General features: G+C 35.5%; 1 protein-coding gene across 1 annotated transcript in view; it reads right to left on the bottom strand.

The window, feature by feature from the left end:
* PTPRC (protein tyrosine phosphatase receptor type C) overlaps positions 1–21,967 on the bottom strand; it is a 123,673-nt gene that overhangs the window by 68,581 nt on the left and 33,125 nt on the right. The window lies entirely within an intron of this gene.

Below are 21,967 nucleotides of genomic sequence, written 5' to 3'. Positions count from 1 at the left end.
ACAGTGGGGATGGGGGCACCTGGGTGGCTTAGTCAGTCAGTTAAGCATTCGACTCTTGATTTAAGCTCATCATGATTCTAGGATTCTGGGGTTGAACCCGACATCAGGCTCTGCACTGAGCATGGAGCTTATTTAAGATTCTCTCTGTCTCTCCCTCTGTCCCTCTCTCCAACTCACACTCACTCTCTCTCAAATAAATTTTTAAAAATTAAAAAAAAAAAAAAAAAAGCACATAGGGAGATCACCTAATTTAGACTTCCAAGGTTGGTGGCCAGCTGGCAGAAAAGGTGACGGAGAGGGTTTCTTAGATACATTTAAGGTGTGACTTAAAGGATTATGGACAGCTAGCTCAGTCCTAGAGGAATAAGATGTTGACATTTATCTTAAAGGCTTTAAACAGCCATCAGAAGAAGGTGTTCAAGGGTAGGTCTATTGGAGAAGAATTTCAATTTTTGACTGACCTTGTTGTAAAATGGAAAATAGATTATCAGAAGGCAAAGCTTGGGACAGAACCATCAGGAGACTAAAATGAAAGCGTATGAGAAAGATGATGTTCTACGTGAGGAAAATCATGAAAGAAAGAAAGAAAGAGAGAGAGAGAGAGAGGGAGGGAGGGAGGGAGGGAAGGAGGGAGGGAGGAAGGAAGGAAGGAAGGAAGGAAGGAAGGAAGGAAGGAAGGAAGGAAGGAAGAAAGAAAGAAAGAAAGAANTCTACGTGAGGAAAATCATGAAAGAAAGAAAGAAAGAGAGAGAGAGAGAGAGGGAGGGAGGGAGGGAGGGAAGGAGGGAGGGAGGGAGGAAGGAAGGAAGGAAGGAAGGAAGGAAGGAAGGAAGGAAGGAAGAAAGAAAGAAAGAAAGAAAGAAAGAAAGAAAGAAAGAAAGAAAGAAAGAAAGAAAGAAAGAAAGAAAGAAAAAGAGAAAGAAAGAAAGAAAAAGAGAAAGAAAGAAGGAAAGGCAAGAAAAAAATCTGAAACACTTTGGAAGTAGTCATCATGACCTTGTAAATCTTTAGAAGTAAGAAAGGCAGAGAATGAGTAATAAGAGAAACAAGATTGATAGTTTAATATACTAGGCAATTGCAGTAGGTACATTGTGGAAGCTTTCACTAAGCTAAAGAAGAAAAGCAGAAGAGACAGGAAATTTTGATATTCTTGAGACTTCTATGTAAAAATGTTTAGTAATATTTGGAGGTGGAGGTTGGCAGCTCAAGATATCCATCTGGGCTGAGGCTACGGATCAGCATATAGAAGGATATTGTAGCAACGGTGGTGCAGGAGACCCCCAGTTATACAAAAGGAACGTTCAGGATACAATTCTGAAGTTGAATAAACATTTAAGGAAAAGGCCAGCAAAGGTGACCTAATCTTCTATGTAGGAGGGAAATCAAAGTCAACATGAGTTACTAATAGAGGGTGTTTCAAAAAGGGAATTAATGAAATCAAATAAGATGAGAGCTTAACATGGATCAGTGAGTTTGTGGGAATGTTGCAAAGGCCGGTTTTATTGCCGTGATTGGAACTAGATTCAGTCTGCAGTGAGTGAGACATGTTTCATCCCCCCTCTTAGTAAATGACTATGAAAAAGGTCATAAAATCCTTTCCCAAATGACAGTCAACTGATGTGAAAAAGAATCAAACATCAGATTAAAGAAAGGGTTGGCTAGTATTTAAGGCACCTTGAGATTTTATTTTTTGAGGATAAACTGATCCGAAAAACTTGTCACCCCTCAGAAGTACCATCAGATGGGTAGGACCCAGCATTTTTCAGTGACATTCCCTGGTTTATTCCTTGATATAAAAAGTATTTTTGTATTTTATATTATATTACATATATTATATATAAATGTGTATTAAAATATACATCATTAAAACATATACTGTATCAAATATTTTCTTATTTTCTAATTATAGTTCTCTACTTTTCTTAATCATTCATACTTAAGTATTGTTTTTAATGTACGTGATTTGGATTTTTGTCCCTCCTCTTGTTTAGTCAGCTATTATCTTTCTATCCTATATAAAATAATGTTTTGATTTTTTATATTATTTTTATTTTCCTGTTAGTAGTTTTCTCTGTTTTATTTTTATTTCCTTCTAAGTTAAGTTCTTAGAATTTTTTTCGATTTGCAATAGAAGTATTAAGAAAAATTTAAAAAAGCTTACTATAGGAGTGACTAACAGCTCTTGTGTTTTAAGTGAAAGAAGAATAACCTTCATGATAATTGTAAAGAATTTAGCAGATTGCCACATTCAAAGTATTCGAGTTAGTTCAAGTGTATAAATACACTTCATAGAATACACCTCTCTTCTTTATTTAGGAAGTATATAGGTTTTTAAATATCTAAAACTACTTTGATATATCCCTTCTCAATATAAACACCTAATTCCTTGGAACTTCAAACAAGTTAGTTTTATTTAGTTAAGTTCAAAACCTGTCTATTGTTTTGCTGTCCTGATATTAAGCGCTGGGTTTGAACATGTAACATGCATGGTCCTTTGCTCTAGGAAAAATTACAAACTGTAAGATATGTAAGCATAGTTAGATATCTACATATATGTAGCTCCAATGGTTTGAAAGATAGATGATAGATGATAGATAGATAGATGATAGATAGATAGATAGATAGATAGATAGATAGCTGATAGATAGCCGCTCCAATATTCTGCAAAGACATTTAAGTCATAGGTGAATCTGATTATGACTAATAATTAAAATTCCTTTCTTGGGAGATCAGCAAGAATGACACAATATGAGGAGGAAACGAGGCAGCTGAAGCTTCGTAGCTAAAAGTCTTGCAGGTAATAAGTGGTAGATATGTAATTGTTGAATGGCTTTGAGTATGTGTAAATGCAAGAGAGAAATCAAACAGAACTGAGGACAATACCTTTGGGAGAAGAGCCAAGAGCAAGCCCTTATAGACCATGAAAAAAGATTTAATTTTTTCCTGAGAGTGATGGAGGCCATTGAATCAATAAATATGAAAGAGAAAGTGAATAGATTTGATGACAAAGAAAGGAGGAATTTTAATGTTGCCCTTACTAGACCCATCACTAACTCCACAGACCACTATACTCTATTATTCTGATTTATTAGTTACCACCAAAACATGTAGCATAAATGATATAGAACATGTTATGAAAAGGAATTATAATTTGTCACATATTCATTATGGAAATAGAAAAAGACTATTGGGATAATAAGGAAGCTTTCTTTTTAACATTAAAACCATGAATAGTAGAGTTAAATATGCTAGAAATGTTCCAAACAGTAGACTATTCATCAGGCCACATACATGTTAAACGCCCCAGAGATGTTAACTTAATTCTAAGTGGTTCAAAACCCATGAATGTTTTTAAAGAAAATATGTGATGTATAGTATTTCAGTTCAAGTTTAGAAAAGGAGACAGGGTAAATTACCAAAATGGGGAAGACGATTTCTAAGGATGTATCTTTTTAAAGAATAATTTAGAAATGATACGTTATTATTATTAATTGCTAATATGTATGGAGAGTTCATGGTGTACAAGGCACTATTGTAAGCCTGTTGCTTGTATTTTCTCTCTTAAGGATCACAACACGCTAAGCTAAGAGGCTTAGTCAAGTGTCTTGGCTAAGTTCGCAAGGCTAGTGTATGCTAGCCCAGGCTTGAACCTGAGCTTGTCTGACTCTGCAGACATTGCTGTCAGTCCTCAGGCCTCCAGCTTTCCTCATCAATTTATCCTTATCACCTTTCTTCTACATCTGACCTTTCAATGTGAAAATTCTTTTAGTCAATGCTTTAGGCTACACAGAGATTGATGTTTTTTTAAAAGCTCATAAACTAAATAAAGAAGCCTCTTAATCAGGATTGGACTATAGAATAAATGACTAATAGTATTACAAATGCTAAAATAAACTTGACCCTAAATACAGACGTTTGGGCTAAATTAGTTTTCTGGATAAATGCTCTATGTATGGTATAGACAAATGATAGAGAAAAATCAGAAGTGTGTCAATTTAAAAAATTGTTACTAAAAAATATTATTTTGACAGGAAAGTCAACCAAACTACAGTGACATCAAACAAAAGTAATATAACTAACAGACCTTGTGTTTATCTGTGAAGGGACTTCCATAGCTTAGAAACAGAGAAACAGCTTATCTCTATATGTGTAATTACATCTATGTATTTCTGTTCTAATCACGGCCCCATTCAACAATTCCCTAAATCCTTTAATCTCCAATGCAACAAAATTTAACATCCATGGCAAATAACAAATAACATATCTAAGGATGGATCATATTCCTTTCATGCTTACTTCCCATAAAGCTTCTCAAATTGAACATGCATTTTCCTTTACACCCCTTTATCTCAGAATGTGATTCTAAATTCCTCCACTGAGTGATTTTGAGATGATTTTGAAACCTGGGAGCTTATTTTATGTTTTACTTCCTTCTCTTTATAGAGTGTCACACACACACACACACACACACACACACACACACACACACGAGTCTTTTATCTGTTTAAAAGAAAATCCACAGTTTAGACTCAATATAAGACTAAACTTACTTATTCTTATAGTCACAAAATCCCTATAAACAGATTTTCAATCTCTGTAACACTTTTAGTTAACATGATAAATCACATGAAAATTACTTGGACACTCAATAAATCTCACAGAAGTACACTAAAATAAAAATTTCAAAGACGCAAACCACTTCCAAATTCAAGCTGATGTCCTCAAGTAAATATTCAGGAAGTACAGCAGTGTGATTGACATTAATTTCAACAAGCCATATCTCCTAGATTACATAAAATACAAATTTTTTCAATTTTTTTAATTTATTTATTTTTAGTGTTTGTTTTTGAGAGAGAGAGAGAGAGACAGCACAGACACGCACACACATTGGGGAGGGGCAGACAGAGGATCCAAAGCAGGGGTCCCGATGACAGAACAGATCCTGGTGTGGGGCTCAAAACCCATGAACCGTGAGATCATGACCTAAGCTGAAGTCGGACACTGAACTGACTGAGCCATTCAGGCTCCCCAATTTTTTAATTTTTTTAAACTTTTATTTATTTTTGAGAGAGAGAGAAAGTGTGTGAGCGGGGGAAAGGCAGAGAAAGAGGGAGACACAGAATCCAAAGCAAGTTCCAGGCTCTGAGCTGTTAACACAGAGCCCTACCCAGGGCTCAAACCCATGAACTGTGAGATCATAACCTGAGCATAAGTCAGCCCCTCAACCAACTGAACCACCCAGGTGTCCCTCATTTATTTTTTAAAATATCAAAAACCTACAAATTCAAAGTCGGAACATATGTAAAGACAACCTACATGAAAGAACCTAATTAAATATCTAATATCTAAAGGAACTATCCCCTCAAAAAAAACATCTAATGACTTCCATAAATGTAAGCGTACAGTAACAAATACTTCCATTGAGACTGTTTCTACATATCAGGTAAGATAAATAGGTGAAGTTACTTAAATATATAGAGGAAACTGCACTACCAAATGTCTGCAGTACTTTGTTGATATCTCTATCACATTTTGCAATTCTTCCTAAATTATATGAACAATGACTTTGTTTATTATATTTCCATATGCAGACATTATCAGAACATTACTGAAACATAGGAAGAAGCAACTGTGATGTAACCTCATCATTAAACAAGAAGACCCTTTCAGACTGGTTATATGAAATATTTATTTCATGACCTACCCATTCTGCTGCAGTATATGGTCAAAGAGTGATCTGCTTGGCCGATGCAAAGCAAAAGAACTAATGTAGTTATCTCAGCTGTTTGCGTGGGCAGACAGCCCTATACTCTTTATGCTCCAGTTCACATATAACTTAAAAGCAGTCATATACTGTTAGTGGAGTCAAATAGACTTGGAAAAAGCAAATAAATGTCTGCATAAAGTACTTAATAACTAGTGCATAATAAATACCTATTTAATATTAGGAGATTGTATTAATATAAATAGCATTAGAATACATGTAAACATTCTATAAGGACAATTCTGGGAAGGTGTGGAAAACAGGTTAAGAAAATAGCAGTGGGGATTAAGAGGGTGTGTGTAACAATAAAAAGCATTAGTACTTCTAAAAGCATCAACTGCATTGAGCGCTTTTAAATTCTATAAACACAGGAAACAAATATAATAAAATAGAGCATAGTAATAGACTTAGTATTTCTATATGTTATCTTTTGACTTCAGTCTTCTGGGATAACATTTTCTACATTTTTTTTTTTTAAAGGAAGTGACTGTTTTCATGATTTAGACAAGGGAATATTTAGAAATATTCCAGTAGGTGGCACCATAGCTCCAAAAATCTGTAAATCATGGTACAAGTGCTCTTTTCCATTATAATCCTATTGTGAATCACCAGTGGAATTGACTCAGTACATTAAACAGATGAACATGCAGATAACAGAGCACTTGATCTTCAAAGCTGTGTTATTCTAACACATGTATTGTTGCTGAATTTACCTTTCCCATTATGTTTCCTTTACAACTCAAAATGTTTAAGTGATCACAAATCAAAGTTACCTTGAAGTCACGCCCCTAAGCCCCTGATCAGAAATTTCATCAAAAACTGGGAATCAGTAGAGTGAAAATGACATTTCAAAAGACATACTTGGGCTTTAAATACCACCCGTTTTCAACCCCATCCCTACTGCCACCCTACCAAAAAAGGAAATGGAGTATCATTTCCAAAGGGATTTAAACATGTCTAATTCAGCAAATTGAAGAAAAGTACAAGGACAGAAGGGTGAAACAGAACAGATGAAATAAATACTTATTCTCATCATCTGCCGTAAAAGAACAATGGCATGTTTTGAAGGTTAAGAATGCATATCTGACCTCTGCAAATGTAAAGACCAGACAAAAATGAAATAAGCACATCATGATAAAAATTAAGGGTCAGTTAAAACAGATATGCCTGGTTTTCCTTGTTTAGTAAGGCATGATAATAATAAAGCACATAAAGAAAAATGAAAGGATTCTACTTTTACTTACTCTGTTAACCTAGTATATGGTCCACACACAGCAAATCCTACAAATCACATCAAATTAATAAGTATCTATGGAGTAAGCACTCTGAGCAAGGGACAAACAAGGTTTTATCTAGATTTCAGAGAAACATAGGAAATAGTCTGTCCTCCATTAGCTTATCAGTAAATATAGTAACGACAGCAGCAGTTTTACTGAAATGTTATTATGTATCAGACACTATGTTAACATCTTTGCATGTTTGTGCATTTACCCATCCAAACACGTCAGTGAGTTAGCAATTATTTTTCCTATTTTGTAGGGAATGAAAGTGACATGTGGCGTTTAGTAAATTGCTCATAGTCACACACCTAAGAAGTGTTAGCTTTGAAGGAGTGTCTGCCTAATCACAATTTTCTTCTGCTTCACTCAGACTTTATATTAAAACATTGGTTGTACTGTTAAAATGCTTGGAATCTCATAAATGAAACAGCTACTGTTTATCACCAAGAAATAATTTCAGAGATTTCAACTTACACAGAAACATAGGATGTTAATATCTATTGACATGTAGTACATTTGATAGATAAGGAGACTAAAACTCGGTGAACTTAAATGTCTTTCTGATTTCATACAATTTAATAAGACATGTGATTTCCAAGCTCTGCCAATTATCACAGAATTTCAACACACTTTAAATAGAAATGGACATTCAGGGGGGACCTGGGTGGCTCAGTCAGTTGGGCTTCCCACTTTGGCTCAGGTCATGATCTTGTGGTTCCTGGGTTTCAGCCCCACAGTGGGCTCTGTGCTGACAGCTCAGAGCTGGGAGCCTCCTTCAGATTGTGTCTCCCTCTCTCTCTGCCCCTCTCCCACTTGCGCTCTGTCTCTCTCTGTCTCTCAAAAATAAACATTATAAAAAAGAAAGAAATGGACATTCAAGAAACAACTAGACCAAAGTCTCTAAAAAGAAAGACAGCAGCACAGATAAGCAGAAGAAAGACTTGGGACAAACAGGAAATGCAAGGGAGCAGAAGAAAGCCTGAAGCAAACTGTAGTTCATATTGTCAGAAATGAGACAACATGGCATCCATGAACAAAGAACAAGGGATTATAAAAAAGCAACATTTCAAGATTAAGAAAGGAAGCTAATAGATCCTGGATAAAATATTTGAAAATAGAAAAAAAGAAACAGTAGTACAATAGAAAATACCATTTAAATATTTAAATGTCAAAATATCTTAAGCTATTTATGTTTGCTTCTGGAAAGCAAGAATTGAGGATAGGAAGTGGGATGGAGACAAAGGATTGACCTTACTTATTATAAACCGTATAGTACTATTCAAACTTTCAAATTACACACACAAACACACTTGAATAAAAATACAAATAAAGTTATCAGTATATAAAATTGAGGATAAAGACGGCAAATCCATAAGGCTTGGGGTAAAGAAAAATCAAGAAATTCATTATTTTAAATATAGCCATCATTTCTAGGTGTTCCCTAAAGAATTTTTATGCGAAACATCACAGATATACTTGTTCGATTGTGAGTACATATAAGTTTTCAAACACATTCACCTCTAAAACCAGATGTGCATTTATATGTTTTTTATATCTGGCTTAAAACATCATATTACAGTTTTAGCCATGTTGATTAAACAAATAACAATATTAATAAATCCAAGATGGTCATCTATAAAAGACTGGTTACTTTGCCTTATTTTTTAATCTTAAAATATTTATTTATATGCCACTGCAGTAGGGCAGAAGGGTTTACGAATAACTAGATTATCACTTCCTGTATAATGATGGTCAACCCTAGATCTTTGATTTAGATTCACAAGTCTTAAAATGTCTCACAGTCAAATCTGCTTCAGAAATATTTCATACTCCATGTCACTCAGAGACATGTACGAAGTGTTGACATGTTAAGGGCAAAGAGAAGTTTATATAGCTTTGTTTAACCAGATTCTCCCAGAGGTATTTGCCACCAACCCATTTTTCCCATGGACCTAGTGTAGATACTGCCATGAAACAAAAGCACTGTGGAGCCTCAGTGGAACATAGTTTATGATCCTGCTTTGTACTCATTACATGTAACCTCACATCTATATAAAGAGAACTAATAACCAGTATTATAATCCTGATTAATATAAAATCAGGATTTGTATTTGCCCCAGACTAAACATTCAGGTTAAATCCAATGAACAGTTCTGAGCTCCATCTCTCCACATTCTGATTCAGTAGGTTTGAGGTGTGATTTGTGGTCTAGTAATTTCTCAAAGCTCTAATGGCGATTATGGTGGGAAACAAAGCTTATGAATGATTGATAAAGCCACTTTCCTTATGCGTGTTCAGTTAACCCTTGAACAACACAGGTCCACTGATATGCAGAATTTTTACAGTGCAGTGCTGTGAATGTATTTCCTTCATATTTTCTTAAAAACGTTTTCTTTTCTTTAGCTTACTTTATTGTAATAATACAGTATATAATACATGTAAACATACAAACTGTGTGTCAATAGACTGCTTTTGTTACCAGTAAAGCTTCTGGTCAGAGTGGGCCATTAGTATTTAAGTTTTGGAATAGCTGAAAGATTTACTCTGATTTTCAACTGCAGGGTGGCCAGCACCCCTCATCCTCCTGTCATTCAAGGGTCAGCTGTAATCTAAACAAATTTCCCAGGATAGGTTTACAGGGCATACCTCAGAGATATTGCAGGTTCAACTGTAAACTACCACAATAAAGCAAATAGCGCCGTAGGAGAGTCAAATGACTTTTTTAGTGCATATGCTATGTTTACACTACACTGTAGTCTATTAAGTGTTCAATGCCATATGTCTAAAAAATGTACATACTTTAACTAAAAAACACATCAGTGCTAAAAAATTCTAATCATCTGAGCTTTCAGTGAGTTATAATCACTACTCAAAGGTCACCATAACAAATATACTACTAATGAAAAAGTTTGAAATATTGCAAAAATTACCAAAATGTGACAGAAGGACATGAATTGAGCAAATGCTGTGAGAAAAATGATGCCAATAGACTTGCTGGAAGCAAGATTGTCACAAACCTTCCATTTAAAAAAAAAAAAAATCCAGTATCTGCTAAGTACAGTAAGACAAAGTGCAATAAAATGAAGTACACCTTTATTTTCCCATTAAATGTCTTTTTGTTTCTTATGAAAATGTCTGTTTTTATTTCTCTAAATCCAGGGATAAGTATCTAATTTATAAAATATACCTCAAGTAGCAAAAACTTTTTAATTATATTAATCCCAGGGACGCCTAGGTGGCTCAGTCAGTTAAGTGTCTGACTTTGGCTCAGGTCATAATCTAAGGGCTTGTAAACTCAAGTCCCCACGTCAGGCTCCGTGCTGACAGCTCAGAGGGTGGAACCTACTTTGGATTCTGTGTCTCCCTCTCTCTCTGCCACTCTTCCACTCACACACTCTTTCTCTCAAAAATAAATACACATTTAAAAAATAATTATATTAACCCCTTAGTAAGTGTATGTTTTTGTAGCTTTTGGCTTTCTCTGGGATAGAGTAAGATTGTAGGCAAAGAAATACAAAGAATCACCAAAGGATCTTTGTGTAAGTGGTGAAATAGTTTGATTAGTGTCCTTAGTAGTATTGATAATATTTACTATTTAATAATCAGCTACTATGTTGATGGCATTCCTCTTTTTACAGATGAAGCCTCAAAAAATAAATTTGTGCAAGGCTAAAGAACTCAGAGCAGAAGAGGTTGATTTCAAATGCACGTCTGTCTGACACTAAAAGCCTCATGCTTATTCAACTATACTGTGCTCGAAGGGAAAAATATTTATGCTAAATCCAATAATTGTGCAAAAGACCCATCAGAGACCCAAGTATGAGTAAAATATCACGGATGAACCATTAAAATGGGATTCAGAGTTAAGGCACACATTAAAATGTATTTTTAAAAACTGCAAATTGCTGAATAATGACTCTAAAAGAGTTAGAAAAAGCATTTCTTTAGGGAAAAAAGTGGGGGAGGAGGTTATGAACAGGCCTGTGACAAAGTAAAACTGGGTATGGACTTATCCTTCAGTATTTTTACCCAAATCCTCAAGAAAGGGAAAATAGAACAGGTTTTGAAATGATTTACTCTTATTACATCTGTGCTTAAAAACAACACAACACAGCACAGCACAACACAACACAACATAACACAATAAGCCTGTGCTGATCAAGCCTATACCTTGTAGAAGAAGTGAGTACAGGAACGAATGGGTGGGTGAGTGAATGGGGTGGGGGTGTGAGTGAATGTGAGGATGAAGGAGTGCGGGGTGAGTGAATGGAGGGTGAAGCACAGCACGAGGAAGAAGTCTACAAAAAGTGAGCACTGTGTGTTTACTCCGGGTCTGGAGTCAATGACTTACAGCATGACCCACAGACCTCTCTAAATGAACCAGGACTGAACTGTATATGATAGTAGTGTGTGTGCGTGTGTGTGTGCGCGTGTGTGTGCGTGTGTGTGTGTGTGTGTGAACCAAATACAAGACAATAAAAAATAAACAGAAAATAAATACTAGGCTGTAGGGAGTCCGCCTACCGAACTAGACTCTTATCTCACAAACAGAATCACATGTCCGATGAAGCTGCACAAAAATCTTCTAGAACTCCTGAAGGATTAGGCAATAAAAGCAAAGGCTGCTAAATGCACCACTAACTTTTCATTTCCCCTTAATGAAAACTCTGAACAGAAACCTTTGATTTACTTTCAGAATCATTAAAGGAATCCCAGGCATAACGGGAAAAGCTACCCTTTCAAATAGAAAAGGTTTTCAAAATGTTGTTCTCACAAGTGTGCTGTTTGCACAGCTAAAAGCTAACAGCAGTGTCTTGACTGCTTTTGTGGTTTCTTCTCTTCGGTGCACTTCTGTTTTTCTGATTCGAAGTCTTTATAGGAAAGGAAGAGGCACAGCTCCTGCGGTTAAGCACACAGCGCTTCCAAATGGTGAAATGGGTTGCTATAGCACCAGCATAATCAGCCCTATCTCAGGGTTAAACCACAACTTCTCTAGTTTATGTTGAAGCTGTCTGATTATACATTTAACTGCTACCAAAAAAAAAAAAAAAAAAAAAAAGCACTGAATTTCAGGTTGATTTGTTTTTGTTTCACTGAACAGGTATTTCACAGGTAGGCTGATTATTATGATAGTGATCTGTTTCACTGAGAAAGCACTTCATATGAAAAGCATTTGCAAGTGACATTTTAATGAGGAATTTTAAAAAAGTTAGATCCAATCATATCCTTCATAACATAAAAAGTCACCATGTCTTTGGCCAGCAATTAATGTTGATTCATTAGTCACATAATGAAACGAAGAAAATAGATTACGAAAAAAAAAGACAAATGTGTTTGCTTATTTGTAAAGAGATTTCACATTCCTTTTACTTCAAGATTATGAAATGACCAAACAGAGAGAAGGCAAGGACATTTCTCGTAACATCACATGTGAGCACTGCTCTACCACTACGACCGTCTACATCACGCCCTGTGCAGACAAATGTAAATGAGTTGAGTGATTTCCTTAATATCACACTTGAAGCCTTATGAAAGGTAATGCCCAAAAACACAGGAATGGACAGGAGTAGTTTCCTGCCTTGCCACATTAGCTGGCATGCTTCAGCCTTGGTTGGTAACAATTTTCTAAGTAGAGAATTTCTACCAATTATCTCACATTCTGACTAAAAACAATTGTTTCATGGCACAGAAAATATTAAAATAATATATTAACAGCTTCTGCATTTCCTACTAACTACATAATGCCACCTCGTGGGAAGAGAGAGTTTAGAACATTTATTTCATGTCATTCTCTGAACTTCAGAACCTAGTCCTTGACACCTGGGGTCTGTGCTTCTTTTTTCCTTTCCACCTTTTTCCCTAGTCCAAGTAGTTCTGTTTCACTGACTCTCTCGCTCTCTCGCTCTCTCTTTCTGTGTGTGTGTGTGTGTGTGTGTGTGTGTGAGAGAGAGAGAGAGAGAGAGAGAGAGAGCTTTATGCCCAACATGGGGTCAAGCTCACAAATGGACATCAAGTTTCATGCTCCACCAACTGAGCCAGCCAAGTGCTCCTGTTTCATTGACTTGTATACTCCGTTTCTAAACTGCAACTTCCTCCCTCCCTTCCGCATGCATGTTAGAGATCACATCAGTCTACTTTTTAAATGTACTGCTATGTTTTTTCTGTTGAAATATTTTAGTAGTAAATTCCAAAATGTTTACTATTAAAATGGAAAGCCCTTGACATTCCATCTCCAACATGCCTTTCCAATGATGTTATCAATATGTTTAAATGAAGTCACTTTTTTCATTTGAAATTTAGCTCAAAGTCAACAGTTATTGTTACTGGTTATTGTAACCCAACAGAGTTTCAGCACATGACCTCTCTCTCTCTTTCAGTTTAACATTATCTTCACCCAGAATATCTTTCATTCTTTTAATGACTCTAAATCATAGTCATTTTCAAGACACGGTTCAAATTCCAACTTCATGACCATTGTTCTGGTCTTCCCAGGCCACCGAGGTCTCCTAAAGTTTAGAGCAATAATCATGTGTACCACTCACAAGGATGCATATCATAAATTGACTGTTGTGATTAGCTATTTTTTTACATAGAGTGTTCCAGTTAAGATCATAGACTTTGGAAACCGCACACAAAAGTTTGAATCTCTCTGCTGCAGTTCCCTCACTATGTGACCTTGGGAAAAATGACATACTGTCTCCGAGCATCAGTTCCTTATCAGCTAATCTATAATATCTACTCATAGGGTTGTTATAGCTTTTAAATAAGACAAGACAATGTTTGTGAAGTCCCTTCTAAGGAAGTAAGCACTGAGCACTTCCTCACTTAGGAGCTCAACAACTGATATCGATCATTGTTATTCATCATCATGATTACCTCCTTTAGGCATTTGACTTAACTCTAATTGTGTTTCTGAAGGGCATTGGTGAAACCAGTATCCCTCATATCCTATGCAATAGATAGTTTATTGAAGATAAATAATAAAAATTCTTGGTTTTAATCTTAATATTGTTTGGGCCGATGGTCCCATGTTAACAAAACTTTGAGCAATATAATTTTGAAACTCATTGTAAGATGTGGCATGTGTAATTTCTTATTTCATAAGATGGTATTGCATTTCCTCTTGGCATTTTCATATGCTTTCAGATTTTCATATATATCTACACTTATGTCATGCAAGGAAGAACAAAAAGCAAAACTATACCCAGAAAGAGCTGAACTTTGCATTGTACTCAAACCAAGTTGGGTTTGAATCCTAGCCCAGCCAGTTAGGGCCTTGTGTGGGTGAAAAGATGTTTGTGAGCTTTATTCTCCTTGTATGTGGAGACAGGATAATTATACACAATGAATGTGTAGTTTGATAAGAGGATTAGATGGAGTAATACTTGCAGAGGACTTCACAAAATGGATAGCAGGCGCACAGGTGGTGTTAAATAAATGTTCATTACAGTTAACACCAGTCTATCCCTCTGCCTTTTCCACTGAATGTCCATCGATGGACACTTTTCAAATGACATTCAGGAATCCAGTGATATCTTAAGAACCTATCGGGGCTGAGCCATCTATTTGTAGAAGTGGTACACAAAATCTCATTTTATTTTTATGAGAATCTATATGTGCCTACTATCTTGAATTCTAGATTTTTGCATAATTTTTCTATGATTATGCAATTCTTGCTCAGCAAGGAAGAAAAAAAAGTGAGTTACATTCCTAGATTATAGTATTTAGTGTGCGCCTTTGCTTGACTGTGCTTATCACATTCAATTGCTCTATTTTATCATATTCCTTTTGCACTCTCCCTCATCCTTTGGAAGGCTTCGAAGAAGTTTTATCAAAACCAAGGCTTAATCAGTGATCAAACAGAATGAAAACTTGCCCTTTGAAACAATGTGGATGGAACTAGAATGTATTATGCTAAGCAAAAATCAGTCAGAGAAAGACAGATATATGATTTCACTCATTTGTGGATTTTAAGAAACAAAACAGATAAACATAAGGGAAAGGAAGGGAAAATAGGATGAAAACAGAGGGGAAAGCATACCATAAGAGACTCTTAAATAAAGAGAACAAACCGAGGGTGTTACTGGAGGGTATTGGGTGGGGGAATGGGCTAAATAGGTGATGGGCATTAAGAAGAGCATTTATTGGGATGAGCACTGGGTGTTATATGTAAATGATGAATCACTAAATTCTACTTCTGAAACCATTATTACACTATATGTTAGCTAACTTGGATTTAAATAATTTTTAAAAAAAGGATTTTGAGTCACAATGATGATCTTAACTTTCAAAAACACGTGATTTTCCAATGACCTATCATCTATGATTCTATCCTCAAGCAAACAATGGAAATGGCTGCATCCCACAGATTCTGAATCCTAGGCTTCCCCTCACAAAGGTGCTCAGACAATATATGTGCCTTGTAGTCTTGAGGGCCCAGCTTCCTGGCAACCATCCCTCAAATTACCTCAGAACCCCCTCATGGACTGATAGAGATCTACCATCTGTTTCTTAGGTTTGACAACTGTACACAAAAAGTATTTCACAGCCAGATGGGAAACAGTGTGGCCTCTTTTTAGACTCCTACTTAGTTTACCCTTTCTCCTTATTGATTGGCTAAGGCATTCCCAAAAAGGCAAAAGAACACCTTAGGCTTATGGTACACCTATGTTTAAAAAGTCACCATTTTAAAATCTCAGGACATGACTCCTCTAGGCTTGGGTCCTCCATAGTGTCCAATGTTAAACTGGGCCTCATCCAGCACATCAATGCTCTGTGTATTAAATTAAAACTGGTTGGAGTAAATTAAGTAATTTTAAAAACAACCACAACAATTATAAGTCCCTCAATAACATTTGGAGAGTGGACATATAATGGCCTAAGTCAAAGGACTTATTACTAGTCTATTTCTTATTTCAACCATTTCTTTTACTTATTTGTGCCCTTAAGGTGAAATTTTAATCTCATATGTCATCTGTAGCCTCAGTTGTGAGGTATGCTGGTCATTGGCACAGTCCTAGAATAATGCTTCTAATATTCTCTAGTTATCCTTTTAAATGAAATCAGCAGTGACAACAGAAATTACCCCACTCACTTCAGATCCAGGAATGTAGCCACTGGTGGATAAACATGAAGGAAAGGGATACCTGCCTTCCTTTCATAGTAATAAAACCTCCCAAGAAAAAAGGACCCCATACTTTTGAATTGTTAATTCATTAACATATTTTTGTCACTTATATGTAATTTAAAGAGGTAGAAAAATATGTTTACACCTGACCTTTGACAAAGATATCTGGTTCTTGATACAATATGTCATTTCATGGCGTTAAACCAAGAGTAAATTTGGACTGAAATAATTCTTATGAGAAATCTTATAAGAAGTTCATGGATTTAGTTTCTTTTTTTTTGTTTGTCTGCATTATTTTGTCTGTTATGATGATCTACTCAAGTTGATCATAATGAAGGAGGAAGTGAGGCTAAAATTAAGTAGGCTCTCATTGTTAGTGGGATATTATCAATGTCATATACTTTTTAAAAGAATAAAAGCTAAATGTTGACAATGAAATAAAGTTACATTTGAGGCACATTTATTTAGAAAGCTCCGGAATTTTTCATGTCAAAATACTTTTTTCATAGTCTATTACCTACGTCAACAAAATTACATTCTCTTGAACATTTTTTTTTAATTTTATTAATGTTATTTAATTTTGAGAGGGAGAGAGAGAGAAGTTGAGGGGCAAAAAGAGAGGGAGAGAGAATCAGAAACAGTCTCCAGGTTCTAAGTTGTCAGCACAGAGCCCAATGTGGGGCTCAAAGCCACAGACGGTGAGATGATTACCTGACCCAAAGTCTGACATTTAACTGACTGAGCCACTCAAGCACCCCCATTCTCTCAAAAATATAGATGTTTGTTACTCACAAAAATTAATTCCATGTCAAAAACTACAATTATTCTATTCATAAAGTGAATAGAACTGAGAGAGAATCAGAGTTTTCCAACAATGACTACACAATTTGTTGAGTCATTTTATTTTGCCCTTGAAAATCAGGCCTTCAGATTAGAAATTGGTGAGCTTCACACACTATATGACCATTCACAACTTGTTTAAAGAGTTGTGCAAACTAATAGTGGCAATGATCAGTCTCTGAAAGTAGAGTGTAAATTCCATGAGTCTTTTTAGAATATATGGTATAATTAAAATTTTTGGTAAGTAAAATACAGACACATTGATGCATGCATGGGGAACAAAGTCTAGGAGCATATGCATCACTCTATTAACATCAACTATGTAATATTATTAACCATCAACATCATTATCCCTCTAACTCACCTATTTCTGTGTTTAAATTGTTAACCTGAACCCATTGTATTTATAATTAGAAAATTAATACTGATTGTAGGTGTCCAAGATAAGTGTCTTTAAAATTATATTTAATCTCCGTATTTTCTGCTAATTCTTTTTGATAAAATGATTGAAAGAAAAGAAAAAGAAAGGCACCTGGGTGACCGTGTCAGTTAAGTGTTCGACTTTTGATTTCAGCTCAGGTCATGATCTCAGGAACCATGAGATTGAGCCCCATGTCTGACAGTGCCAGAACACAGCCTGCTTGGGGTTCTCTCTCTTCCCGTCTCTTTGCCCTTCCCCTGCTCATGTTCTCTCTCTCCTGTTCTCAAAATAAATAAATCAATCAACATTAAAAAAAGAAACATAATTTTTTAGAAGGTAAGGAACATGTTATATAGTATCTTTAATTTGTGGATGCTTAAATAATACGCTGACACATTTATAATAAGTCAGAACAGTTGCCTCATTGAGTATCAGAACACAAAACAACATCCTTTTAAAATGAAGCATATAAAATAGCCGAGTTAGGAAAATGAGAAAATACTTAAAGCCACTCAGAGCTTCTCCCTTGTAGTAGAAATAGTGGCAATAATAATAATAATGACGATGATGACAATAGCTAAGATTGAGCTCTCCCCATGTGCTAACATTACACTGACATGCTTAAACAAGCTCTCCCTTTATGAAGCATCACGCCACTCTCCATACATTCTTCAACCAGTGTTGATGATCTCTCCCATATATGTCCCAACCGTCTCTCTTCAAGATCATGATTTCTTTAATATATGTCCTGGGAGAGGCAAGGCAATATATTAAAATTGCTATGGGTAGAGGGCCACACAGACAGACAGAGTGCATGGTCTCCTTGTCCATGGTAATATGGTAAAAGGTTCTACCTCTTACTACTGCTAGAATTAGTCATGAAGAGTAAGCTTTGCCTTCTTATCTGAAAAGCCCCTTCTCTTGACTACATAATCCATATCTTGCTGTGGTGTGGTAAAGATTAGAGATATGTAAAGCATCAGATACGTAGTAAGCATTCCAACCAATAAATAGGCAGAGTTTTTCATTGCCAGGGAAGCAGAACAACTATAGCAAATTTTGGTTGGAAGTTTGTGTAAGGAAATCGGAATTGACTAATATCTGTGGAAGGGGATCTGTGATATATGCTCAACTGTGTGAGTTTCACAGATGGAGAGTGGAATGTCAGTGAGAAAAAACAACTATGCTAATGATACAGCTGAGTGGAAAACATGAGACCAGGAGCGACAGATCTCTGAGCTTCAGTGTCATTGTGAAAATCAAATGACATACTGTTAGTGATAATACTGTAAATTACTCAGTCCTAAAAAATGATAGTTTAATAAAATTCTCGAAAATTACTTACGATCAGCATTTCTGATGAAGAAAGAGCCTCGCAATTCAATTCAATTTGGACATCAGAAAAACCCAAATTCAAAGATGTTCTACAAAATATCTGACCAGTAATTCTTCAAAAATTTTCATGAAAAACAGAGAAAGACTGGAAAATTGTTGCAAATCAGAGGAGCCCAAAGAGACAGGAGAAAGAAATCCAAAGTGGGGTTCTAGATTATTCTAGATTAGATGAAGCAGAGTAAAAATAACATTGATGGGAAAATGGGTGAAATCTGAATGATTATTTCCTATTTTTAACAAGTGTCTTGTGAAATGTTAACATTAGAGAAAGTTGAGCAAAAAGTAAATGGGAACTTTCTATGCAATTTTTCTGTGAATCTGATATTATTCTTAAACTAAAGGCTACTTTTTGTTTCTATAGTTCAGAGAAAGATGAAGCAACTTTCATTTCATTTAAAATAGAATATTTTTGAGATAGGCCATTTTCATCGCACATCTGATAAATGCAGTCATGGCCCCAGTCATCAAACAGTCGTAATGCAGATGCTATAAGTGACAATCCTAAATTGTGTATATAATGCCATGTTTAAGGAATCCAAATTTCATGACTGAGAGATATAATAAAGCTGACCTAACCATCTACCTAATGCATGAAACTGCTTTATAAAATCCCTACGGAAGGGAGGTGAGTGGGGGGATGGGTGAAAAAGATTAAAGGCATTAAGAGGTGCAAACTTCTAGTTATAAAATAAATACGTCACAGAGATGAAAAAGTACAGCATAGGGAATATAGCCAATAATATTGGTGTATTGAAGTAATGTATTGCATTGAGGTATTGTATTGAAGTAATGCTGTTTGGTGACAGATGGTGACTATATCTTTGGTGGAGAGTACTGAAGAATGTATAGAAGTTTTGAATCAGTGTATTGTACCCCTGAAACTAATGTAACATTGGGAGTTAATTATACTTCAATATAAAAAAAGGAAAAACATCTCTACTCACTAATTGTGAGTTCATTTTTTTTAAATTGTTAATGTGTTTATTTATTTTTGAGAGAGACAGAGTGTGAGTGGAGGAGGGGCAGAGAGAGAGAGGGAGACACAGACTCCGAAGCAGGCTCCAGGCTCCAAGCTGTCAGCACAGAGCCTGAAGCAGGGCTCAAATCCACAAACCGTGAGGTCATGACCTGAGCCAAAGTCAGATGCTCAACTGACTGAGCCACCCAGGTGCCCTTAATTGTGAGTTCATTCTTAAACGTCTTTATTGAAAATTTATTCACAACTGTTTGTGGATGTCTATAGCATTTCATTATCTAAATCTGAAATAACAATAAACATGAGATGCTCCTCCAGTCCCCATAAAAAAATGATATGGTCTTTAGGCCAAAGAAGTAGTGTCATTTCTACTGTCCAGAAGGAATAAGCAATAGCAGGGGGAAAAGTTCTTTGGTTTAAGAAGATAAATCTAAATTAAGTTGAAAGCGTTTAAACAAAATTTTTTTCAAAAAAAATTTGTTTGCTGCTTTATGGTATACCAAATGAATACACAGAAGTTTACTGATCCATGAAGGAAGCCTCTTTTTAGGGTTTTTTTCTGCCACATGAATACATGACTTACCCAGAGCATAAAAATCATTTAATTAAGACAATGTGTGGAAAGAAGTATATTGTGGATATCTCATGACTTCAGAATTGTTAAATTTGAGTTTGCTGTTTAAAAAGTACCAGCAAGCAGGGATGCCTGGCTCACTCAGTTGGGAGAGCATCCTACTCTTAATCTCAGGGTCATGAGTTCAAGCCTCACGTTGGGTGTGGAGACTTCTTTAAAAAAGAAAGAAAGAGAAAGAGAGAGACAAAAGAAAGAAAGAGAAAGAACAGTAGCAAGTAAATTTATATATAAGTAAATGTGTATATATATATATATATATATATATAAGTATAGATAGATAGATATTTATTCTACAGTATTCTTGGGGAATTTTTTTCACTCTGAGAGTATGTTATTTTGTAGTCTTTCATCATACTTTGTTTATTTTCCCAAAATATCGTTTTCCTTAATAACACTGGAAGAGTGAAAAAAATTAACTCTTTCATTTTTGTGAACAATAAACTGAGTGTGAAAGGGGGTTTTGCCTCCGTAATGGAAACAACAAAAAACAATGTATTTTCATTTATTTAAAACAAATACTTTACTCTTTATTCACTCAATAAATATTTTCAAACCTCTATTCCATATAAGTTACCATTGTTGGTGCTATAGACACATAATCCTTGGCCTCAAACAACTCACAGCTTAATAAAAATAGTAAGTTATATAGCTGAAGTCATAATAAAAACTAATGTGTACATAGCACTTATTATGTATCAAACACTATAATAGGTTATCTATAATACCTGTAAATATTCCATATATATTAGTTTCCTCAATCATTGTAATCACATGAGGTATGAATAATGACAGTCCTGATTTAAGAGATGAGGAAACCACAAAAAGGCATACCAGATAACTTGTCCAAGATCATTCAGCTTGTAAGTAGCAGAGCCAGTATGGTTCATAGTCAATTCTTTAAACCACTAGGCTATAAGCAACCACATTGTGAGATGCTAAGTGCTATGGTGGAGTAAGCACAGTGTGCGATGAAACCCAAGAGTGCCTAACCCATTCTTGGGTTAAAAATGGAAGATTCACTGAAACAAAGGAATGTCTAATTTGAAAAGGAATTAGGCAGAGAGGAAAGATGAGTCCTTCAGAGAAAGAGAACAGTGTGGTCCAGAGCTAAAAACCTCATACATTTCAGAAAACAAAAGTTCTTCTTGGCTAGAAAGCACAATGTAAGGTAGAAAGGGGCTAGAAATGATTCTGGAAGGGAAATATGATGCTGCTGATAAAGGACATCCTATTATATGCTAAGAAGTTTGAACACTATTCACAGGCAACAGAAATTATCGTAGAGCTTTAAGCGAGGAGTAATCCAACTCATGGAACACAGGGTAGAGTTTTGGCATGCAAAACAAGGATATTGGTTAGGAGGCTGTAAGATGTTTTTAAAATGCTATTGACATACTTTTGGCCACAATTAACAGAAAAAAAAATATGTCAAACAGAATACACACTAAGGAGTTTATTATTCCACAAAAAAGGTGAATTCAGTGGTTCAATAATGGTATCAGAGCCAGGGTTTCTTCCATATTTTTCCTC

Source organism: Hyaena hyaena, unplaced genomic scaffold (assembly GCF_003009895.1).
Source record: "Hyaena hyaena isolate Hyena2069 unplaced genomic scaffold, ASM300989v1 scaffold_666, whole genome shotgun sequence".
Lineage (NCBI taxonomy): Eukaryota > Metazoa > Chordata > Mammalia > Carnivora > Hyaenidae > Hyaena > Hyaena hyaena.
Note: the sequence above shows the minus strand (reverse complement) of the source record. Positions and strands in the feature narration are given on the sequence as shown.